Source organism: Arvicanthis niloticus, chromosome 9 (assembly GCF_011762505.2).
Source record: "Arvicanthis niloticus isolate mArvNil1 chromosome 9, mArvNil1.pat.X, whole genome shotgun sequence".
Taxonomy (NCBI): Eukaryota; Metazoa; Chordata; class Mammalia; order Rodentia; family Muridae; genus Arvicanthis; species Arvicanthis niloticus.
The window spans coordinates 34,726,481-34,753,260 of NC_047666.1; positions in this window are offsets into that span (position 1 = coordinate 34,726,481).

Genomic DNA, 26,780 nt, shown 5'->3' on the forward strand with positions numbered 1-26,780 from the left:
AAGAGTTATGAAAGCAATGGGAGCGGGAGGATGAAGATGCTGGGCTCCTCTGGGAGGAAAAATACACTTTGAAGAAGCCTTTTCTGAGTCTTCTACCCACAGGTCTGGAATTCACACTTGGAACACCATAGACAGCTCTCTGCTTGTTTTGGTGGGGTGGTTCTCATGATAATCAACAAGTGCTGTCAGAGGTGTGGAGTACAAGAGAGAGCAGGCCAGCCACCCTAACCCCTTCTCCAGTGGTGAGGAGTAGCTGTGTCACTTTCTGGGCCACCACGGGGTGCCCCATAGCTTATTACTTCAGAGGAAAAAGAGGGAACAAGACTCAGGAAGGGTCACAGCTGACTTGCATAAGGACAGAGAAACACTGGCATGTTTATTTTGAGGTCATTATAGAGTTCAGAAAGTTGCAGAGACTAATGCATAATAAATCTTAGGTTCTTGCATTGCAGCTTCCTCTCATGGTGTACATGTATAGTTGTAGGAAAGCAGAAAACTAACATGGGTGTATTGCTGTTGACAAGACACATGATGCCATGTCCCCACTGTTTGTAAAACTCAGTGTGATTGAATGTGTATGGGCATGATTCTATGTAATCCATTCTGACTTATAGGTGGCTCCTATATAGTATTAGGTCCTGTCACCACAGCAGAGCTTGCATGCCTCTGACTGAATGGCCAGTCTCAATTCGTAGGCATAACCATCAAATCTACATGCTGCTTTCTGGAAACTAATCCTTGCTCTGTCATATTGGTGGGGGATTCCATGTGCTGTCCTCATCCAACACAGATGGCCTAACATTCTGACAAGCTAGAGTAAGAAAGGCTTGTGGACCCCTGTGGCCATTTCTCCTTCTCCAACTTTGGGTTTTTTTACGTCACGTCTTTAACTTATGTATCTTTGTTAAAATCTACCCTCGGCAACCAACTATTATCTCAGTCTGTTTTAACCAAGACTTAATTCATAACATCAGGACATGGGAGTAACCATTTTGAAGATACTTCATGCAGTGTTTAAATAAAAAAAGGGGGGGGGCAAAAAAAAAGATGTGGTTAAGAGCCCAAAGCCATATTTAAATTTCTGTTGACTAACCAGTGTGTTGTGTGAATTCCTTTATATTCTCTAATTGAAAAAAAGTATCACTGCATCATTCAGGAGTCATATTTAGTTGTGGAAAAAAAATCACAAAAAGAGGTGACTCCTTTAAGCCCATACCACTCCTGGGTGTGACTTTTCCTTCTCATACGCATCTCTCTGTCTTCCATGAGCATGAAGATGCATGAGTTTAAGTCTGAAACCTGTTCTTATTAAACACAAGGCTGTCTTGTAGTCTGCACTGTCAGTCCTGAAATTCTTTTCAAGATGGAGTCATGAGCCCTAGCTTCACCTGGTGAAGGCCACTGGCTGCTGGAAGTTGCTGCTGCAGGCAGCTGTGTGTTGATGTTTTGTGATTCTGCCACTCTTTTTTGAGTAGCCTCTATGGAGACCATCTCTGAAGCATTATTACACTTACAGCCTTAAATGCATCCTGAAGACAAGTTCTCTTATACCTATGAGCTGCCATAAGACCTAAAAGCTCTCTTCAAGCACAGTGAGAAGACAGCTTAACTTTTTTAAAAAAATTATCTATTTTTATTTTGTGTGCATTGGTGTTTTGCCTGCATATATGTCTGTGTGAGAAGGTCAGATCTTGTAGTTACAGACAGTTGTGAGCTTGCCATATGGGTGCTGGATTTGAACTCAGGTCCTTTGGAAGAGTAGTTAGCACCCTTAACCACTGAGCTATCTCTCCAGTCCTGAAAGCTTAACTTCTTAAGTCAAGACTCCATCTGCAAGCTTGGACTTTCTCATGCTTCCCTCCGGCCTCTGGAAAGGTTGTGCCTATGTCCCTGTTTGGATGTGAAGATGTCTCAGAACGCAGGCTTTGGCTATTATCAGTCCTTGTGATCCAGGGATCAAAGTCTCAGAGTGAGGAATTGAGGCAGGACAGAAAGACAGAAAAAAAAAATAAGGGGAGATGGGAGGAAAGATGGCAAGTTCAAGTCTCCGACTAGTGAGTCAAGGCTTCCTGCATGCTTAACATTTGCAGTGAAGACTGTTTACAAGAGAAGGTAATCCATTTATATGTAGATATTTCAAACAGAAAAGTGAAGACAGCAGTAAGCCTGTTTAAGGCCTAATCTTAGCTGCACTCCTCTTCTGGCTGTAAACCTGTGATTTTTCTGAGTATTTTACAAAACAAGAATTAACATTTTATTTACAGCAAAACATGTCTTACTTCCTCGTGACTTAGTGTAGTAAGGATTCATTGCCCTTTGTGACCGTTTAAAAACCATTCTTTGATCTCATTTACTGAAAAGAAGGGGGGCAGGCACATTCACAGAATCCTTCAAACAGAGTAACCTCTGGAAGTTTATTTTGGGAGTCATAGCCATTGTATGCTGGCTACGCAGAGAAACTCACCACCACACCTGGGTTTGTAGTATCCTCAAGAACCATCTCCCCACCCCCAATAATGTCCATGTTTAAATCTCCGAACAACATTTTCACAACCAAGCAAAATGCAGAGAACAAGTGATCCTGTGAGGCCCAGCCCCACGTGATCTATCTACAGAACATCTCATGCACCTGAGGCTGACGAACATGGCACAAGAACCAGGAATTCAGCTGTGAGATTGTGTCTCTTAGGAATGCCTGAGACGACACACATGTGAAGTCTCAGAAACATGGCTGCCTAAATAAGATCTGAACAAAGGCAATACCAACAGACACATTAACATGGAAGGGGGAAATCTCACTGGGCCTTAACCCTAGACAGAACTACAGGCAACGAAGGAGTGCCAGAGACAAAAAATAGTCTTCACAGAAGATGTCACACCAACTGGTTATCCAAAATCAAGTGGTCAACCTAAAACCACATACATGTAAGGAAAATTATAGAGACTGAGCAGACTGCATCTGTGTGTTTAGGAACACATATTACCCAGTTTCCCCAGCATTGACATTTATGAGCCCACAGGACAACACCAAAGCCAGCAAACTGACAGAGCTGCAATGCAGCATTGCTATTTCCAGTTGACATGGGCTCCTTACCTCTCTTGTGGGCTCATGCATCCATTCCCTGGGTGAAGACAGAGCCCAGCACCATGACTCACTCATGCCATCCTATTAAAACCATCCCCAGACCTTCTTACCATTGTTTCCAATCATCCAAACTAGGACTAATTGTTTTTTGTTTTGAATTTTTTATCATTTCAGAAATGCTATGTAAATGAAATCACCAGTATCTAATTCTATGAGGGTTGTATGTATTAAAGAGTTGTTCTTTTTTTTTTTTTTAACTAAGTAATATTCACCAGGGTGTGTGTGTGTGTGTACTTGCTGAAGACCATCTAGGCTAGTTGCAAGCTAGAAGCTTTTATAAAAAACAGCTACAAAATTTCATATATAGTTTTCCTTTGAATTAACCTTGTATCTCTCTAAAAATAATCCCTGAGAGTACTAACTGCTAGCCTGCAAGATAGCTGCAGGTTTAGTTACACAGGAAATAGTCAAATTGTTTCCCAGAGTAAGTGCCCCATTTCATAATGAGCCTACAATGTTTGCATGATCGGTTCTCTCCTCATGACCCCCAGCACTTGGTGCATTGCCATTTCTCCTCTAAGTAACAGGCAACAATCGCATCTCCTTTGGATTTTACTATGCATTTCCCTAGTGGGTGATGCTTCTGAATACACACTGTCTGGATACCTTTAGTGGCTAAGCCACTCATATCCTTTATTAATTTCCTTATTGTGCTTTTTTATTTTGAGAATCAGTCCATTACGATCTAGCCTGTAGCTCACCTTATCAACCCGATTTACACTGGGCTATTTTAGTGCAAAAGTTTGTCTTATAACTTTAAAATGTCATTAGAAGAATAAAAATAACCATGCTTATTGTTTCTGGTAATAATTTAGCATGTATTATTCTTTAAAGTGTTCCAGTTCTCTTCTCTCTGACTAGAGAATAAAGGAGAAATTGTATACCATGAGAGATTATTTAGAAAATAGCTTCAGATGTGAACGAGAAGTGAGCTTGGGTGAATTTTCACACCTTGTCTTTCCTTTAGCAGAGCTCGCAATGAAGATTCCTCTCTCGCAGACTGAGAAAATAAGCGTAACTTTAGAAGAGAAAACACACTAGTGTCTGAGACACTAAGAGGTAACTGTAGTCTGTGTAAAGGGAAGAAAACTACATTATAGGAACTGATTCAAATGAGGCATTTGAATCAAGAAAAGAATCTAGTACCACCTCCAACTACAGAAGGCTGGATCTCAAGAAGTTGGGGAATCCACACCTATGAAGCAACACAGCCACAAACAGAAGTGGTCAGGTTACTACATCATTGTGATATGCTAATATCCAGGTGTGGTCTTGCACGATTATAGGTCTCTAATTCAAGTACTCAGGAGGTTGAGTCAATAAGCTTCCAATTTCAAAGTCCAGCGAGAGCTACATAGTGAAGGCCAGCTTGGAATACATTGTGAGATCATATCTAAATACAAAAATAAAATATACATATATGCAATATAAAGAGTTTGAATGGAGTTGACCTCTAATTGGAAAAAAAAATTCCTCTCCCAGATGACACAGGCTATCAAATAAAAAGCTAAGCAATGTAAAATATGGGGTACCTCTTTTCAAGTTGTGGTTAGCAGAGTTCTATAGTCTGCCTCTAAATCTTATGTGCTATTGTCTTACTCTTAGTTGTCTCCAGATGGTAAGACTCTATTGCAGACACTACACACTTTAGTCATAGAATGTTGGGAAATCAAAGTGGTACTGACCTGGAAGCTTTATCTCTACTGACTACATTTTGCAGTGCTGGAAGGTGCATTTACACTACTGAGAGAGAAAACTAATCATCTGTGATCCCTCTGAGCTCTAATAACAACTGGCCTGGCAAGGCAGGCTCACTGGTGCAATGCTGGCATGCGTGTCATGGGGGGGGGGGGGAAGGGGGTAACCAAGCATTTTCTCATTATATTAAAGGCCTACTTTACAAGACGTAACTCATGCTCAGAAACATCAATGGGGCCAAGGACCTATCGGCAAGCTAAGTCATAGGCTTTAGAAGAGAGCATAATACTATTATTCTGCCAAATGAATATAATGTCAAACTAATCTTATCTTTATGCCACTGATTAGTGCATCTCTCAAGCCTCATCAGAGAAGCTTATTTTTGCAATAGGTAGCAGTTAATGCAGAGATCCTCAACTGGTCAATGCTCAGAAATAATGAACTATGTACCCTAAATGACACATCTATATAACACCTCTTCCTCTCAGGGCTTTAGGGATCACTAACGAAGGGGGAGTATGAGACAGAGGTAGTTGATGAATACGGAGAAACGGCGTGGCTTGGGACATGATAGGGCAGCTGCACACATGGACAGTGGCTATGAGTGTATGTATAAGACCTATGCAAGATCAAGTCGGGCAAAATTTGAAGCATGGATGAAGTCACAAAGTCCATTAGTAACTGAGGACTACTGGAAGAGAGAGAGAGAGTTATTTTGAGGGATGTGGGCCCTGAGAGGATGCCCATGCACATAGTGGCAGCACTGGATGGTTCCATGGATTTAAAAAAAAAAAAAGAGCACATGAAATTGGGATGGAATAGTGCTGGTGGAGATGGAGGAGAAATTAGAAAGATAAAATAAAAGCAACAAAGAAGAAATGTTGATGGCAGCTAGGTTGCCAAGGTGGTGTATGAGTTATTCTGAGTCTGATGGTGTATGCTTGCAGAGGGTTTGGTTGACTTATTCAATTTTGCATTTCAACTTTCTGCATTTTAATTTAGGCTTAAGATTTTGAAAAAAATGTATCATACTCAGGCTGAAAAATATCCAATATGAAAATATAAACACAAAGTTGTCCTTCATTCAGAACTCCCCATAGATACCAACCCATACAAGATACACAGTACCAAATATTTTTGCATGTAACCTACCAAAATTCTCCCCATGGTTTCAGTCTCTGTAGATCAACAGAATACTTATTGCAATGTAAATGATATATAAATAGTTGTCATATGTCCTGCTTAGGAAAAAATGATGTTACAGATTGACTATGAAGTGCCCCCATAGATCATGTGTCAAACACTTGTTTCCCAGAGCTATAACTATTTGGGAGGTTCTGGAAATTTTAGTAGGGTGACAGGGTTGGAGGAAGTAGTTCATTGGAAGCATGCCTTTGAGGCTAGAACAGGGCCGGGTCCCTTCATGGTTCTCAGTTTCCTGCCACCTGAGGTGATCAGCCTGTAACCATGCTCCCACTGCCCTGGCATCCTTGTTCTTAGCACAGACCTGTAATTGGCAGAGAAAGGAAACTATGGGACTATATTCTCTAAACCCCCTGACAAAAAAATCATCTCTGCTTTAAGTTGCTTATATCAAATAGTTTGTCATAGTGCCAAGAAAACTAGCCAACACAAATGACAACGACAAAATAGGCTGCATATTTCTAGCCTGCTGCCGAATTGTAAAGACAAATTCACAGAAACACAGCCTACTACACACTTGCACATGCTATGTATTAGACACAAGACAGCGATGAAGCTGTGGTGATAATGGGGTGTCTAAGCATTACAAGAAGTGTTCCAACTTGATTTTTCTCATGTTTAAAGGACCATTTAGAAGAAAACCATAGTGTGCTATCTGAAACTCTCCAGTCCTTCTCAATGACAAACACTGACCTCTAGTGTTACCTTCTCTCTAGAATGAATAGACAGTCTAGCAGTGTATGCATACTCAGATGCAAGGGTTTCAGCACCAGCAACCACCAGCATATGTTTGTTACAATCTGCCGAGAAGGAACTCTAATGATTCAAACCTGCCTCTTTCAACAGATGCTCAAGCCAAGCCAGTTCTTGAAAGGACATTTACTAGGTATGCACAGCTGGAACACTGTGGGGCTAAACTAAAATAAGGCGGAGATATCACCAGTCAAAGCAGGATGTAGAGACAAACCTCCACATGTGCTTGATGCCTTATAATAGCTATATCTGGAAAGTGTACATTGTGAACTACTTACTCATGGGACTGGTCTGCCTCTTCTTGCCATAAAACAAAGTGATTTCAAAAAGTATAATTTCTAAAAGACAACACACATGATAATTTTATTAAGATGATCGGATGTATTTTAAAGCAAGTGTTGAGATTTGCACACAGCAGGAGTGGCATCTGAACCCACTGCCATACCCTAAGACCATTCACCATCCACCAACCATATGCTGACAATCCAAACTGATCTGCATTCCATCTTTTCTCTGAGACCCACTATTAAAATGATATTTTATCAGTTTCATTTAATATTTGAATGCCAACTCTTTCCTTCATACAAGTCTTTGGAAAGAGAAGTGGCAACACCCACAGCCATAAATAGCAAAGCTGTCATTCTCAGAGTAAATTCTCTTCATTAGATAATTTCTGTTGATCATATGCTATGTGGCAAAAGTGGGAGGAGAAAGAGATGGGGGGGGGAGGGAGAAATTTCCTCTTGGTCACCCTGCAGTGATCTCCTTGGGGAACAAAATAATAAGTAGAAATATCAAGGGAAAAGCACAAAGACCCTTCTGCAGTGGGTGGTCACTATCATTATTCTTCATTGTAATCGCACTAACCTAAAGCTCTGTGAACTATTAAATTACCATGGGATTTCCTGGCTTCTGGCCCAGCTGGCCTCAGGATGCTGGGCAACAGGGCGCTTGGGTCATGTTCTCTGAACACCTGTCACCTGCTCCATACAAATATTTTAATAGAATGTGCATACAAAAGGCCATTATCAATTATGCAATGATCAGCTTGGCTCCGCTGAACATCTGTGTGTCCTTCTTTAGAATATGTTGAATGTTTCCCAAAAACAGGCACACAAAACACAGAGGGCAAGAAGGGGCATGAAGATAAGGTTGCTAACTCATTCTTCCAACTTCAGTCAGAAGAGCCTGAGCACCTGGCGCTTGATCAGTGGTGGAGGAAGATGCCTGTGGAGGGCTCGAGGCATGGGCTTTGGGACCAAAGCCAGTTATCCGAGGTCCCAAGAAAGGAGAGGAGAAGCCTGGTGCTTCATAGTTTCCAAGAATGGTGTATTTAAAACAATCTTTTTCTATATCAGTTGGCAGATACCCTCAAGACTGAATTAGGGAGCTAGGGAATGATTCCGCCAGTAAAGTATTCACCATGAAGTATGAGGGTCTAAATTTGATCCCAAGGATGCCATGTGAAAAGTCAAGAAGGCAGTGTGTGTGTGGTGTGTGTGGTGGTGTGTTTGTGTGTGTGTGTGTGTGGTGTTTGTATGTGTGTCTGGAATCTCAGGGATGGAGAGGCAGAGACAAGAGGTTCCCTCGGGCCCATTGGATAGTCAGCTTGATTGAATAGATTTTAGGATTAGTAAAAGACTCTATTTAAAAAACACTGGCAGCACCTGGAGGCAGAGCAGGGTGGATTTCTGAATTTGAAGGCCCAGCCTGTTCTACAGAGAGTGAGTCCAAGACTAGCCAGGGTACACAAAGAAATAACCTGTCTCAAAAAACCAAAAAAACAAACAAACAAACAAAAAACCAAAAAAAAACAAACAAAACAAAAAAACCCTGGAAGGTGATTGAGAAAGACATTGATGTCTATCTTGGCCTCCATGAATGTGTTACACTCATGGCATGAACACACACACACACACACAAAAATACTTGAAAATGTCGTAAGAATATGGTGAAAAAAGTTGAACTTAGTATACTGATGTGAAAGTTGCTGTAAGCTTTTAGAAATAGCAATTTGAGGGGTATCATTTAGTATCCTCATAAAAATATATTTAAACAGAATTAGAATGTTAGGGACCAATCTGGTTATTGCTAATTACTTCCAATGGGTAAGATACTTTAATGAAGCCCTACCATCAGCTCCACTCCTATAAAAGTGGAAAGATGACTTGATTATGGGGACTTCAGAGAGATCTCAGTTACTAATCTAGCTAACTTCATCTTATTTCTGACTTCATTTTATTTCCTTTCTTCTATGCATTGGGTCTTATTCTTCTACAGTTACCTTAGATAAAGGAACAACAATTCTGACTGAAGAACATTATAAGACAGAGGGCTATGTATATTCTGTATGCAGAACTGATTCTGACATTAACGGATTCTACATCGTATTATCCTGAGACAAAGGCATTGGACCACAACGGTTGGACCACAGCAGAGCATGGCAATCTGGACTACTCTATGGAATACCTAGTATCTACCTTTCTTTCCTTTCGTTATATAATTTTAGGAACTGTAAGCACTTTGAAGACAGAGGTCATCAGACTTCTGTTCCCTATATGGTCACGCTCTTAATAAAGATCCTTTGCTACCTCCACATCTGTCCCTTTGGTTGGGATTCACAGAGCTGTGGATTTTACCCTAATTCAGGTAGTAAAACCAGGAGGCATTCAGGGTTGGAGGAGAGCTGAACCTGGCAGCACACATATTTTCACAAGAGACTTTGTAGCGCTTGCTTAGTTCAGTCCCTAAGCCTGATGGGATGGAAGTCCAGAACTGATATAGCTTTTAAAGGTTTGATGTAGCATTGGCATTCATACTAAGTCTTACACTTTCAAATCTGGCCGGCCAAGCGTTAGGACTGATGCTTCCTGCTTCTGCCCCGTTTAGTTTAATCTGAAGACTTATTCATGATGTTGTGGGTGAGTTCTAAACTAACACAAACTGAGATTCTGTAGCTAATATCTGGCTAATAAACATGTGCTTGGCCTGCACTCTATTCCAAATGTTTCCAGCTATTTGATACTTGAATGACTTTGTATTTTTAAAAAAGTAGATTTCTGGCTTCTCCTGCTTTATCAGAGAAGCTGAATATCTACTCACCTCCCATCAGAGACTGACTGCATTAGGCACAGAATGTGACTGTGGTTGCCACCTGTTCCACGTTTCTTAACTCACTTCACTCTTCCATGTGACCAGCCTCTTTCAAGGCAATGCAGCTTGTGAGCCCCATACTAGATTTATATTATCCAGCAGTCACATGTGACTAATTACATTTGTATTTCCTTAAAGTCAAATGAAGATGTCCTCTTTAACTGTACCAGCCACATGCCAAGATCTACTTTACATGGGATTAGTCCCATGGTCTTGGGCAGCACAGATCACAACACCATTATCATTATAGAGAGCTGGCTAGAAAACACTGCTCTGTGCATTACTCAGAACCATAGCCAACTCTGGTATACAATTCTCCCTTCCTTACACCATGTGTCGCCTAAACGATATCTCACCCTAAAAATGGCATCATGGAAAGAGCAAGAATAGACTGAGGAAGAAGGAGAGGAAGGATCTACTTATAGAACACAACTTCAGTGTTAGACACCAGGGAAAGAACATTCTATGAATTGTCTCATTTAATTTCTTCAATTGTCCTATGAGGTAAGGGACTGTCTGAGTTCTCTTTATTTCAAACATGAAGAAACAGAGTCTAAAAGTTTGATTGAATTCTGGAAGGACACCACCAACATTTCATGGAGCTGGGATTTTAGCCACAATGTACTCAGTCCTACCAACTACCATCCTAACTCATCATTCCTAGGAATGGATCCATAGTCTCTGTTAGTAGTGAGACCTCTCAAAAGCCCTGGCACCATGGTATCTGGGTGCAACATGTACCAAATTAATAAAAGTAGAAAACTTACACACTCAAGCAACCCTAACGTCCACATGATGGGAAACTGGACAGTTTCTATTTTGATGTTGACAGCTCTTCATTTCTGTAATCATTGCATTGCTTCTTTCTCAGGATTTGATGGAGAACTCACAGCTGGCAAATATTACCTACTTTTAAATATGAATATTTACTCCATCTAATTATCAAGTAGAGGATCCATTTGATATTCAAATGGAAATGTCATTTTTCTTTTTCAAGCAAGTTTATTATTAACTGTCCATTCCATTCTTATTTATAAGCATCATTTTCATAAGCCACATCTAATGACATATTATATTATATTCCTAGAGTTGGGGATAAAGCTGACTTTAATTTTTTTCTCACTGTGTGGGACTGGGGATTAGAGGTCACTTGGAAAAGGGGAAGACATTAGAATAATTAATCTCATTATGGGTAAGAGTTCTGACACTTTCTTGTCTTTGGGTGAAATAATTATTAAGTCTCCCATGTACAAATGTCTCAGTAGCTTCTCTGTTTATAGGTCACACAATCTTCTTCACGAGTGCTTTTTCTACTTTCATCATAATTTCATTATAATTATAATTTTTATTATAATATTATTCGTGGTGCTTTCAGTTCACTAGCCTTCCTTTCCATTTCCACACTTGAAAATTATAATTCTCCTTTAAAGAATGCAGGATGATTATGGTGAGCCACCATCAGTGGAGAAGAGTGAAAAAGATATAATTGAATGAACACTTCTTTTAACTGTAACAAGGTAACATTCATTTGGCTTGAGTCAAGCTTTGACTATGCTCTGTTTGAAAAGTATCTTGTAGTTTTATAAAATATAAACATCTACCAGAAATATTTTTTATGACAGGAACTTACTTTTCCAGGACCCATAATTACCATCAGGTCTGCTTGCCAGTGAAAAAGAATGCTTTTATCTGATAAGCATGGGAATGGGGCAAGAGATTTTTATCTTCAGCCCAGAGGCTGGCAGGGAGGGAAGCTTTTAAAACAGATAGACAGAAGAGTTTATCTTTATCGGTTCTCATTTCAGCGCCAGGTACAACCACACATGATGCTAGCTCTCCTCTAATGCCGAGATGTGGTGCCTGTGCTGTATTTTGTTTTCAACACAAGGTACTCCTGCATCCTGGGCTGGCTTCAGACTTACTTACAATCCTGCTGTTCCTGCAACCAAAATCCCGAGATTAGAGACATGTGCCACTGTATCTAGCTATTTTTCGTTTGTTAAATTGAGACTTAAAATACAGGAATTTTATTCAAAATTACTGGAACCACAAGCATTTCAGATATCAAGGTTTCACAGATTTTGAAATACTTGCATATTTTATCAGGTGAGGATCTCTAATCTGAAAATCAACCATTCTCCAAAATCTAAAATGTTTCAGGTATTCTATCAATGTTCAAAGACTTTGAAATTTTGGAGCACTCCAGATGTCATCTTTCAGATTAGGGATACTTGACTCGTACATTTCAGACTCACTTATGTACCAGATTTCTCACCAGCTTAGGGAGAATTTTCTTAAGAAAAATTTACTGGAATCCAATACTTTCAATAAAATTTGAAGGGAAAATGATTTTTCAATATAGGCAATTTTTACTTAATGTAATTGTTGAGCTAAAGTTTGCATTATCCTTTCAACAAACATCTGTGAATGTCTCCTGAAGCTCATGATGTGGCCTTCAGTGTGGCCTAGAGAAAGGCTTCACTGGGATGCCATTACTCTGCAGACACTAATCCAGTTCATCTAGAGCAGAGCCTGAGAGTTTTCATTTTGAAGAAGCTCCTGCTCCCAGTCATCCAGAGATGTAAGAATTAGAAATACCAAACAGGCCAGCTCTGTGGGAAACAACCTGTCTCACATACACGAGGCCTTGGATTTCATCCTTAACATCTCGCAGGAGGAGGAAAAGGCAGAGGAGGAAGAGGAAGAAGAGGAAGAGGAGGAGTTGGTGGTGGAAGAGGAGGAAGCAAAGAAGCAAAGAAGCAAAATAGAACCCTGCAAAGTGTAGCAGAATGGTTTCTTGCTGCTGCTACAATGTTTGGGAGGAGCTGATGTGGGAGGATCAAAGAAAGGAAAGAGAAGGAAGAGGAGGAGTTAGGAGGAAGAGGATCGGAGGAGAGTGGGCGAGATGGCGGCAGATGTGCGCATGTCCCTAGCAGTCTAAGGTAGTTGTAATACCTAGGTTAGGTATTGGGCAATACCTCTAATTGTGTGGGCATCTTGTTAATTGAGCATTACCAAGTATATAAAGCCTTTGAATAATCTTTAAGCATTAGAGTCTCATTTCTACCAGGTACCGCATGGATGGCGAATGGTCTGGGCTCAGCCAAGCATTATGGAGACAGTGTAGTGGATTAGCAGAGCCATCTCCCATGCTGGTGACATGTGGGTGTCAGGGACGGTGCTTCTGGCTGCTTGGCCCGCCTGAGCCGAGCAGTGGACGAGAACATACATATACTCACGGCCTCAGGCCTTGTCTAGTCAGAAGCATGTCAGCACCATAAGAACAAGCAAGATTGGGTGCCACTGATTTAAATATTAACTTCAACAGAAAAGGGCTCTGGAACACATAGAAGAGAGATAACTAATCGAAGAATTGTAATATAAAAATAGCGAGAGGTTCATTTTTAGCATTATTTGAGTAGTTTTTATTTGATGAAAATGCCAGTTATGAACAAATCAGAACAGGACATTTCTCTAAAGCCTTGGATAACAACCAGAAGATGCCAGTTCTGTTGTTTCACTTGACTGAAGGAAATGTTATTTGGCTAAATTTTTTATTTCCTGGTGGTTTGCTCTGGGGACAGTCCCTTGTCCACTTGTGGTGACTCAGATACAGAGAGAAAGCTTACAGTATTAGTGGTTTGCAAAACCAGTTGAGAACATTCCCAAAGCTCTTGGGAAAGGAGTGTGCATATGGAGGGGAGAGGGTAGCAGAAGGAAGAGGGACAGAAAGAGGGAGCCCCAAATGTTGTATAAAATGTATGTTGATTCCCATGACATACAGACTCTTAGAAATCCAGGGAAACCACAAAGAACTGAATCAAAATTGTAACTGTGATTGACAGCAGGGAAGAAAATGTTGGCAACTTGAATTCAGCCAAGTTAATGACCAGTAGTTTCAAAAGGGCATGGCAGAATTAAGACCCTCTCCAACATATCACTCTCAAAATCCAAGCATTATTAAAGCTTAGTTAACCTTTTCTATTAGAGCAAATATGTTAGACTCTGCATTATCTGAATTGCATATTCTTTAAAAATAACAACTCTGTTTCTGAGTGATACAACAGAGACACATGTAAGTACAATAAAAGCTTAAAGTAGAAGTTGCTTCAGAGACATAAATACTAAGGTCTTGCATGATGAATGTTAAATTGGATTCCAATCATGTTGCGGACCGCTCTGCCCCATGCTTGGGGGCCAAAATGTCAGGGACCACTCTATCAATGTTGGAAATAACACTGCCAAAAGCCTTGGGGGCTAAGTTGTTAGAGCCTGCACTGCCCCAAGCTGCTCCGGTCCACGGGTTGGGTCGGGGTTCAGCAAGAGAGAGAGTTAGGACGGACTCGAAGAATGGAGACCAGACGAGTGTGATTCAATCCCATTTATTCTTCAGTCTCTCTTCTTCTCTCCAAGTCCCTAGTTCCAAGTCCCTAGTTCCTAGCACCAAGTCTCAGTCCTAATCCTAGTTCCAGCTGTAATAAATCTCAAGTCCTTATCCTGTTCTAGCTGCTAGTCTCTTTCCCAGTTCCAAGTTTCTCTCCAAGTTCCAAGTCTCAAGTACAAGTTACCTTCTTCTGTCTGCCTCTCGCCTTTTATATGTCTCACTTCTAAGTCATGCCTTTAAGTCTCACACCTTTAAGTCTCACACACCCAAGGGAAGATCCTGGGTATCTAAAACAAGATGTTATCAGAGTGTGCTCAGCTGTTGTAGCCTGTTGTAAACAAGTTGTTTGTCAGGGTATATGGCTCAAGATGGCTGCAAGGATGATAGCCGCCTTCTGTCGGCTCCCCATACAATCATGTATAGAACAATCTTCAGATAAGCAGGAGATAATCATTTTGGTCACCTGATCAAGAAGTGTAGAGAATGGTTTTTCTGGTGCTGGCTTGCTCTAATGAAGACATGGTTATTCCTGTGAAGTTATCTCAGCCTCCAGTGTATAGTGCAGCCAGGCAGGCAACATTCAGGATGCCCTACTTAGTGACTCCTGTGTAACCATTGACTCCAATACAGAATACTCAAAATAAGCTGTTCCGTAAGCCTCCTGTGTCCCCTCCGCCCGTGGAAGAGAGACACGTGAGACAGAATTCGGGTGGTTACCACAGATGAGGCTTTAATCTTGTATCAGCAGAAGCGATGACCGCGGAAGGGCCAAAGACAGGAAGAGGCACAGCTTAAATATACCCTAGAGTGACGTGTTCACTTCTGATTGGCTGTTCACTCATCACCCAATATTACGCCTCGGGATTGGTCAGTGACTTTGGCGGGCTTTCTGCCTTTGCACCTGCGCAGTCCATTGTTTACTAGTGGGAAGGACACGATGTCCGTGCCATCTTGGAATGGCGAATGTTGACATGCTCACTGCGGCTCCCAACAATAAGCATCTTATGACAGTCCAGAGTTCTACAAGTCAGGCATTTGAACATAGCTGGTTAGTGTCATCCTTCTGTACTGTGCCCATGGAACTTCTAGATAGGTTTGCTTTTAACCTGAAGCTCTCCAAGCAAGCTATGCCCAGCTGGTTGTGGACTAGCAAGTAGACAGCTATACAGCTTCTCCAGTGTGGCTGAGAGCTGCTGAACTTCCCATGGTTTAGGCTCCAGGAGGTAGTGTTCCAAGAGAGAAAATGTAAATCCGTGCCCTCCAACATGAAATTACCACGGGGAAAAAAATCCTTCTGGCTACAGCAGCCACACAGCCCAACCAGGTGCAAAACAAGGAAAACTCACCTCACAGTAGTAGTATCAAGCATATTTAGTACTGTCTTTAATCTGCCGTCAGGGACATTTCAATATTTCATCAAGAACATGGTACTGTAGAATGTTTTTTAATAAAACTTTCTTAATGCTTCAAACATATAGTTGGGAGGCCACCCTTTCTTGGAATCATCGCTGCAAGTTCTTTAGCAAATTAAAAAATACTTTATTATAATGCAGATATTGACAATTACCTGTGAAGCAAATCCAAGCAAGAATTGCTCTGGCTTCTATGGTGGTTTGAATGAGAATGGCCACCATAGGCTCACATATTTGAATGTTTGGTCCCCAGTTAGTAGAACTGTTTGAGAAGGATTAGGAGATGACCTTGTTGAAGTAGATGTGGTCTTGCTAGAGAAGGTGTGCCCTGGGGGTAGGCTTTAAGACTTTTCTCCCCTTCTGTCCCCTGCCTGTCAATCAGGATATAAGCTCTCATCTATTGCTTTAGGGTCATGCTTGCCTGCTTGCCGCCATGCTCCCTGCCATGATGGTCATGGATCCTAACCCTCTGAAACTATAAGCAAGTCCTTAATTAAATGCTTCTTTTTATAGATTGCCTTGGTCATGTACTCTCCTCACTGCAATAGAACTGTAACTAAAACAGCCTCGAATAGTAACTGCATCAAAGGATGAGAAGACTTAGGAACTTGAAAATAGGATTAGACAGAAAAACACACACAACAAAAGGCTATATTTCAAATAAGACAGAAACCAGAATGGATGACAAGCTCAGAACAGATGCTAAACAGTCAGGAAGCAGCAGAGAAAGAAAAAAAAATCAAATCTGCCTAATATGGGCAAAGATGAAATATGGTATATCATAAGAGGAACTTTGTACTTGAAGCCAAAGAATAAAAGCAGTATGACACAAGAATAAAATTGCGTGTGGAACCTACAACTAAAATTTGTATAATGTTTCTCCTTATATAGCAGTAGAAAAAAAAATGCATTGTTTTACTGTAGCAATTAGTATTTTATCTAGACTTAATGAGGAAGAACTTAGAAGCCCATAGACTTTTAATCAAGTTCTGAAAAAAAAAAAACCATAAAAACATAAAGACAAACAAATGAAGACCAACCCTCCATCATTTTTTTTTTTCTGTTTCCTTCTTTACAATCTGGTCCTCACAGACTTTTCACCCACTGAGAAAGAATCAGAGACATCTATGTCCTGCCTGCCCTGTAACAAGAGAGCAGAGGCTTCTTCCTTGCTGGTAAACAGAAGCTTTTTTGTTTCTTTCTGTCTTTCTGTCTTTCTGTCTTTCTCTAGGGCTCCTGAATATTCATTTGAACTGTGAGGCCAGAGAAAGTTGTGACAAAGGGACTTCACCTCTAAAATAATGGATCACACAGGGGTCCCAACACCATCAATCTAGGGGAAAGGGTGCAGGCAGCAGAAGATACAGAAGCCTCAGAGGGGACAAAGCACAAGCCAGCAGGCAGAGCGAAAGAAAGCATTCAATTTCAGAAGTCTGAAAAGGTGGACCAAGTCGGGAGGACAAACTCATTCCCTAGCAGTGGTGCACTACCCAAAATAACCTGTACCCGCTGTGCCCTTCCGTAACCTGGTGCCCTCTGTACCTAAATTCACTATGGAGTTTCACAGAGTTGCATTATACTAGAGTTAGGCAGAAGGGATCGTAGCAACTAAGTGGCTCAATCTAATTCCACTTGGGTCTGGAGATAGCTAATAATCCCCCTAAATGATACACGCCAAGTCAGTGCTTGAGCCAAGACTTGACCTGTGTCTTTTGACTTCAAATCACTCCTCTTAGACTACCTAAATGTATTTTCAAATAGTTTTAATTTTCTGTGCTCATGTGTGTATGTGTGCACCCTGGGCCTGTTTTGCCGGCAGGTATGGCTCTGCATCATGTATGTACTGGTGTCTGAGGAGGCCAGAGAAAACATTGGATGCCCTAGAACTGGATTTACAGACAGTTGTGAGATGCCATGTAGGTGCTAGGAATTGGGTTCACCCTTGCCTTCTGGAAAAGCAGCTAGTGTTTTTTACTGTTAAGCCATCTCATCTCTCCAGCCTTTAGACTAACTTAATATTTCAGCTAAGAAACTCCCATGGCCTTAATTGTGCTTGTTGTAATAGTTGGGATTAAGATAATACCTCCTCATGGTTCAGCAAACAATTGTTCACTCCAGCAAGGTCAAAGGCAGGTCAGTGAGGATTCCCTCTGTTCAGTTAGGGAATCAGGCTCTCTTCAGTATAAATCATGGAAACAGATGGCTTCAGGTCACAGCAGCAGTGAGGAGGATGGAGACTAGCACTGGCACTTAGATGCTGTTTCTTACTTCCACGCACATTTCATAAGCTGGGAATAGTTACACAGTCCCATTTTACCCAAAGGGAAAAGAATGGCCAATTTTTGTTTTGTTCTCTGAACACACATCCACAAACATGGGTGTAGCACAGGGTCACTAGAAGACAAGACTCTAACACATAATCTCCTTACTAGAGTCACACTGCAGTATGAAGGGCAGGCAGAACATACTAGTTAGTGGCTTATGAATTCACCTCCTTTATAGCAATCAATCTAAATCCCCAAGCCAGACCTCACAAACGTAATGATCCAAAAATACTGACCACCTGCTTTGGCTATAAAGTTTCCCAGATCGGAAGATGAAATTGGATTTTTTTTTTCTTTCTAGGACATTTTGTAGTCTTCTCTTGGCTCCATATCAGAAAAGCTGGACCTCCAATAAAATGAATACAAATATTTGTGAGGCTCATTGCCTGCTGCTTGGAAGCAGGTCAGAGCTGGCTCCTAGAGAACACGTGCTTTGCTGGCACGTGGCAAGTCCGACTTGCATGGCTCAGTGAGTCAATGGAGACTGTCACTCCGGAAAAATTAACAAAGTTTAGCAAGTCCCCTTCCCCCTCATTAAATCGTATTGACAGCTTCTTGTTGCCCTGTTTGTTGTTTTTAAGACACAGTATTTTTTGCTTCCTATGGTGGTTAATCTTGTCAACTTGACAGGAGGTGAAATTACTTTAGTACCCTGAAAAGAAGTTGCACTATTCCATGGGCTGAGATCTGAAACTGAATAAAGAAAGAGGAAGCATTCATTGCTGTGTGCAAGTGGATTGGAGATACAGTGTGACAAGCCACTTCCCAAGCTCCTGCTACCGTGCTGCCCTCACCATGGATACGTGTACATCATACATGGGCTGTAGACATCTTTGTAAGAATGTCTTAATTTTTAATGTGAAAATACCCAGGGACATGTGTATGTTCTTATTTTCTATGCCTGTCTTCTATCATATTGGTATTTATACTTAACTCCAGCTGTCCCTTTTCACTTGCTTCTTAATTTTCTCCCATAGAAGAATTAAATAATGTCAAATAACACAAACACAATGAGGTACTTTTAACATAGAAAAGCTAGTTTCTAGAAAAGTTGCAATAAAAAAGCAGGTGTTCTCACCCTCCCTCTAAGGTTCAGAGAACATCGTAGGAGAGGACATGAAAAGATTGCTAAGGGCCAGAAATCGGAGCAAAACTGAGTACAATATGGCTGAGCTGCTGCACTCAAGACTGTGGTCTTGCATAAGACCATAGGGGCTGTGGTTGCCAGCATAAGAGCTGCATAAAATCAAGCCAGTCAATACTCCAGCATGCAAAGAAGGGAGGAGGAACACACAAGCCCTAGCCTCTAGATGAGGAGCTATTGACAGTTGATAGCTACTAGAGGATGGAGACACAGTTTTCTTTAGGGATTTGGCTCATGGTAGGTTAACTATGCTCAGGGGATGGAGCCATACCCACTCATATGTGCACAGTACAAACTGGACTCAGTTAAAAGAAAAGAGGATATGAATTGGGAGGGAGTTGGGGGCTGGACCTAGGAGGAGTTAGAAGGAGGAGAATATGATCAAAATACATTGTATACATGTACCAAATTCCCAAATAATAAAAAGTATATTAATAAAACAGGAGATGGAAAGTGGGTAGTGAGATGGCCTGGGATTAGAAAAACAAAAAGAGTTTCTATCCGCAGGGCTGAAGGACAAGGTACAAACAAAAGTCTCAGTACCAGGATCCAGGACCCATGGCCATCTGGGAAGGATGAGACAGGAGGATGATTTCTAAAGGGGGTTGGGGAGCTTTCTCCTATTATGGCCTGATGGAACCTGAGGGACAGAATATATAGAAAATTTATGTGATCAATAGTGGAGCAAAGGAAAGATGGTGTCTTGACTAGTGTTTACATCAAGTTGACAAAGGCTACAGTCATTTTGGAACCTCAATTGAGAAAATGCTCCCACCAAACTAGCCTGTGGTGCGATTTTTTGGATTGATGATTGATATGGGTGAACCCATCCTACAGGGAGTAGAGCCACCCCCTGCATTGGTGGCCCTGGATGGTATAAGAAAGTCAGGTGAGTATGCCATGAGGAGCAAACCAGGGGGCAGTGCTCCCCCATGACCTCCACATCAGTTCTTGACTCCAGGTTCTTGTCCTATTTGAGCTATGGCATGACTTCCCTGGGTTGTGGACTACAGTGTCGAAGTGTAAGCCGGAAGAAACCCTCCCTCCCTAAGCTGTTTTTGGTCGTGGTGTTTTATCACAGAAATAGAAAAGTAACAAGACAGATGGTGAATGGGTACCTGAACGAAATTTATGAGAAATCACTGCTGGTAGCCTATGGGACAGGCAAACCATGGAAATTCTGGCCAGTCATCCAATCTAAATAGGAGAAGAATTCAATTGAAACATCAACTAATAGAAATACTGACTGACTCGCCAAGGAAAGCCAATGAAGTTCCGCTTTGTGTCAGACCAGACTCAGAGACCCTCTAAGGGTTTTATCATCCTGTGATTTACTTCCAAGGTTCTGTCAGTCAAGGAAGGATTTCCCTTGAAAGACTAGATTAAGTTTTAAAGCTGACCCACATACTCATGTGTGGGTGACAGTTGGGAAACTGAAATGCAATCACTACTCTGAGAAGCAATTTTATAAAGACACTGACTACTAATACAAGAAAAATTCCTATTAATTATGTTATTATGACAAAATTAACATTATCTACAGGTAGAATAACTCTTATTTTTGACAATTATGTTATTAAGTAATTGTTGAACATCAAGTCCTCATGCTTTTGTGACAGGTACTTTTATAGACTGTCCTCTCAGCCCCAACAGCATTTTTCAGCTACTGATACTGAATTACTCTTTGTCAGGAGGGATGTCTTATATACCATAATATATTTAGCACCACTCTTAGCTTCAACCCTTTTGATGTACCATTCATGCAATTATGATCACTAAAAATGACTTCATGTAACATATCCACTAGGCGATGATACAATGTTGCCCTTTGAGTCTCCGGAATAAAGGCCTTAGTCCCCCACCAAGGGTCCTGCCCCTTGCAGGGTTCAAATAAAAAGAATCTTACAGAGCTTCAACTGCCTGCCCATCATCAGCAGACAATCTAGACCATTCAGGGTTCCAATCCAGGATGATCTCTAACAATCCTCATCCTTAATTCCATCACTGACTGCTTCTCCTGGCTGACTCCTTTTCTCTGAGCTTCTGAGAAACATTGGTGGCTGGCTTTTGTCTAACTTGAGAGAAGTAGCAGAAAGAGAAGCTGTCATTTCGGGATCCAAATTATAGCAAGAAACTAATTGGGTTTCTGATGAGACAGTAGAATTTCGAAAATGTAAAATGTTCCAAGCACACCTGCTCCACAGAGTTCTATTTGGACATACAAGCCTTTAAAGGCAGACCTGCCAGCATCTGATTCACTTTGGGTGAAGAGAGCATATCCTGAAAAGCTGATGCTGACTGAGACTCCAGTCTTTATAATGTGCCACTGCAGTAAGTGATCAAGTTCAAGTTTTTGCAGTCAAGGTCAGGGGACAGGGAGGAGTGGACATGCAACCAGCACCAGGGAGGAATGATTTATTGCATTCACAGAAGAGAATTCTTGACATTTAAAAAAAGCAACGTAGTGCAGGAGTAATTAAGCCAAAGGTACACAGTGAACAATTGATTAGCATTGTCAGAGAGACCTGATTAGCTCAGACGCTTCCAGAATTGATTTTGCCAGCTATGAGTTAAAGGGTAGTAATTAAATTTATGGGTCATGGCTGCTGTCTCCAGGTGGCATTTTGCACAGTAGTATTTGTGTTCTGCCAAGACACACAAATGAAGCCAACTCCAGTTGCCTGTTTGCTAACAGCCTCTGGTAAAAGCATCTCTTCAGGGACGCAAGGAAAAACAATATTGAGTCAAAGCTTTGCTGCAAGTCAAAGTATTTCTTATAGTCACCAGTGATGTTTTCAAGCAAGTCTTGGGTGTCTGTTGGTGGACTAAATGAAAGACGAAAAAGTCAAGTTTAATTTAAAAAGTATTCATATTCATCATCCCAATCTACTAGTGTCTACCTGTGAGTGTCCTGTTAAGATTGACATGTTCTTTTTCCCTTTTCTTTTCCTTTACTTTTGTTTCTTTCTCTCTTTTGGGGGGCTTTCTTTTCTTTTCTCCCCCTCCCATTTGGTCATGGTGTTTTATCTCAGCAGTAGAAATTCTAACTAAGAAAGTCATGCATCTACATTAATTTTTTTTGCTGTGTGGGACCTAAGATCAATACTCCTCAATTTTGGCTTACATACATTTGTCATCAATGATTTCAAGAGAAACAATGAAAATTTCAGAACTTATCTATGTTTTATGTAATGATCTTAGAATATATGTGTAATGAAAAAAAAAACCATTCTAGAAGATATATCAGAGTGATCCTTCTATGTACCATGAGGAACACGTATGGAAAGATAGACTCCAATGTAGACGTTTTATTAAAATTTTTAAAAAGCCAGGATGTCAGCAATGTAACCATGACATACAAAATAGTATTTAAATTTTACAGGTCAGTCTTTGATATGGTGATATTATTTCTATAAAATTATATGAATGTAATCATAAGAGATGTGTACTAAATATACCTTCTAAAACAGACATGCATGTGGTACACATACATAGATGCAAGCAAAGTATTCAAATAAACAAACTTTTTAAATTTTTGGAGAAAAGGGGTGGTTCAGGGGAAGGGGACATAAAGTGGTCCTAAGGCTTTTTTTCTACTATGTAGGCATCTGGAATGAAACTTAGGTCTACAAGCTTGGTGGCAAGTGCCATTACCTGGCTGGCCCATCAGTATGACCCAATATGACTTTTAACAATGTGGAAATTTCCTAACACACTAATATAAGCAACAGTGTATTATGTAATATTCTAAGTTTGTAAAATGAATCCTATGTATCTCCACATGTATGCACAGAAGAAACACCTTGAAGAATAACAAATTATCTTGGATAGTAGGAAAGCTGTATTATTCTTGCATTATTTTGTGTTTTTCATATAACAATTTCTATTATTCTCATAAGAAAAAATGAACCCCATCCATTAAGATTTATTTTCACATATGTAATCATGTAGACGATAGCAATTTCATTCTTAGTTATGTCTGGTTCTAATTGAGTTGAATGAAATAAATACTTAGACCTGACTTACCTATCGAGTGTTTTATATAGAGGGAGAAAATTATGTTTATTCCCCGATGTTCCATTTTCTTATTGAAACAGCACCTGTCCCATCTGCCTTTAAGGGACAAACTGAGAAGGCCATCTTGACAAACATAACTAAAGGGCAAGGTACGATTAACAACAGTGATTTAACATGCTACTGGGGGGTTCTCTGAAGGAACAGAACCAATAGAATAAATATCTACTATGAAGGGGATCTATTAGGTCAGCACACACACTATAGGCTGTATAGTCTAACAATGGGAGTCTGCTGAGAGCTGAGAACCGAGTAGGTGCTCATTCCTTCTGATGGATGCCTCAGCCATTCCAGTCTGTTACTAAAGTTCTAGAGGATTCCTACAGAGTTTCTGGGCATTAGCCCACACAGGGAGGCTGATGAAGCTGATGCAGATGTCAGCAAAGGATGGGAGCAAAGGCAACATCAGTGGGAAGATGCACTCACTAGGGAAGAATAAAGATGGGCAGGTAAAACACATCAGCGTTTCCCTCAAACTTTGTATCTTAGTCACCAGAAGATGCTACCACCCAGGGATAGAGTTTCTCCCCTTCCATTTTCTTTCCACCAAATAGAGATCCACCCAGAGATCCATCTCTTAGCTATTCTGAGATCCAATCATGTTAGATCAATCAATATTCACCAACACATAATAGCCAGAAGCTGGAAACAGCCCAGATGTCGCTCAACAGAGGAATGGATACAGAAAATGTTATATGTTTACACAATGGAATACTACTCAGCTATTAAAAACAATGACTTCATGAAATTCACAGGCAAATGGATGGAACTTGAAAATATCATCCTGAGTGAGGTAACTCAGTCACAAACAGGATATACACTCACCAATAAGTGGGTATTAGCCCAAAAGTTTGGAATACCCAAGATTCTATTCACAGACTATAGAAGCCCAAGAAGAAGGAAGATCAGAGTGTGGATGCTTCAGTGCCTCTTAGAAGGTGGAACAAAATACTCACAGGAGGAAATATGGAGGCAAAGTGTGAAGCAGAGATTGAAGGAAATCTCTATATAGGGATCCATCCCATATACAGTCACCAAACCTGGACATTATTGTAGGTGCCGGGAAGTGCTTGCTGATGGAAGCCTGATATGGCTGTCTCCTGAGAGTGTCTTCCAGAACCTGACAAATACAGAGGCAGATGCTCACAGCTAACCATTGGACTGAGCATGGGGTCCCCAATGGAGAAACTGAAGAAGGGCCTGAAGGAGCTGAGAGGGTTTGTAGCCCCATGGAGAGAGCAACAGTGTCAACTGGCCAGATCCCCTGGAGCTCCCGTGGACTGGACCACCAACCAGAGAGCACACATGAAGGGACCCATGGCTCCGGCCCCATATGTGGCAGAGGATGATTTTGTTGGACATCAGTGAGAGGAGCGGCCCTTGGTCCTGAGGGTATTTGATGCCCCAGTATAGGGGAATGCCAGGGTGAGAAGACGGGAGTAGATGTGTGGAGGGGGTCACCCTCATAGAGGCAGGCAGAGGGAGGGATGGGATAGGGGTTTTCTGAAGGGGAGACCTGGAAGGGGGGAAAACATTTGAAATGTAAATAAAGAAAATATCCAATAAAAAATGTGAAGAAAAAAAAAGATTCACCAACACATTTATAATCAAAGGGGTAGTAATAAAAATATAACATTACTTATTATTTGATGAGCCCACAGCTTGTTGACTATTGGAATTATTTTATTTGTGTGTGTATGGGTGTTTTGCCTGCATGTATGCCTGTGTATCACATGTTTTCAGTAGCAGAAGAAGAGGCCAAAAGAAGGTGCTAAGTTCCCTGGGAATGGAGCAGTGAGCTGTCATCTGGGTACTGGGAATAAAACCTGGGTTCTCTTGAAAAGCAGCCAGTGCTCTTAACTGCTGAGTTAACTCTTAAACCCCAGACTCACTTTATGACAGAGATTAGACGCATTACTATGGAGGCACCATTGGTAGGATATGCTGAAAGAGAGAAGTGAGAGATTGTAAGTTCCAGGCCAGCCTGGGCTACATCGTTAAAAAAAAAAAAACTATTTAGACTTTTAGGAATGTTTAGGTAAAGTGGCCTTGTTTTTCTTGAGATTTTTAATTTTATAAGAATGAAGAGATTCTGGTTTTCTTCATTCTTGATTTTATTGTGGAGATAATATGCAATGTGTGTTAATTAAAACTATACTACTACAAGTTAGTTACTTTACTGAGTAGTATTTTATTAAATACAAGCCAGGATATAGAAAAATAGGATATATTTAGGAACTCTGTGTTTGCTATAAACAGCCTCACCAGCTTCTCCAACCTTCCAGAAAGGCCTTCAGCTCTATAACCTAGAACAAGCAGACAACTTCTTCATCTACTGTCTTGGCCCTGAACCAACAAAAGAAGGAACCTCAAAAGAGTCTGTCAGCCCCCTTATTTTAGTCTCCAATTATACACCATGTAAGTTACTTCCAAAGGAGGTAGAATAAATTATTTTCTCAATAGTAATATATCACACCACAACACCATACAAAATCAAATCCCTTCTCATAGTCAATATGTGTATTTCAATATGTGGCAGATTCTAAACTCAGATCTTCACACAGTCTGATCCTCTTTACTATCCCAAATGCACCAGTGTAATCAATCCACATAAGTGAAAGATAGTCAACTAACATTTAGAAATTATATATGGAGTTAACTTCTTTATTTTTCACAGGAGCAACTCAGAAAGGGTGGGGTCACAGCTCAGTGGCAGTGTTTTCTTAGTACCTCCAGTCCCTGGGTCTACTTCCCAGGACTTCCAAGGAAACTGATCTAGGACCAGTTGCCAGGGTCATATGCAAGTACAGGACCTGAGGAGAGCTGGGCTTCATCTTCATATGTACTTCACAGTTAGTATTCCCTGAATTAACTTGGGGGAAGTCTGGTTGAGTAAGATAGAAAAACACTTACTTCTATCAGAATATTCCCTGAATTAACTTGGGGGAAGTCTGGTTGCCTAAGACAGAAAAAACACTCACTTCTATCAGAAACACATGAGGTATTACATTACCTAGGTCAACCACAGAACAAGGCTGCACACATTGAAGATGTGATCTGACAGTGGCATCACTCAGTTGGTGAGCATACAACTACTTCATCAAACTACTGGGGACACGTATTCAGTAGATACTGATATGGTCAGAGGGACAAGTGAAGATGCTTAAGTGGTGCTACTGGGCAGCATAATTCTTCATGTCTCTTACTGCTATTTAAGGTCAGGGTAAAGAACAATGAGATATAGTTCTATACGCTGCAGGGCCTGCATGAGTGTATGTAATCTGGGGCATGTTTGAGTATAACCACAAGTTGAAAGTCAGCCCTGGAAACGATCCTTGGGGACATCTGGTGTGTCCGTGATTTGAGTAGTATGTAGTTAGGGTTTCCAACTGTGGTCGGCCTGAGACAGAGTTCTCTAGACTGTGGTTTTGTTTGGGCATCAGGTTTTTTACAGAACTCAGAAACCAACATTCCCAAACCTTATATTCTG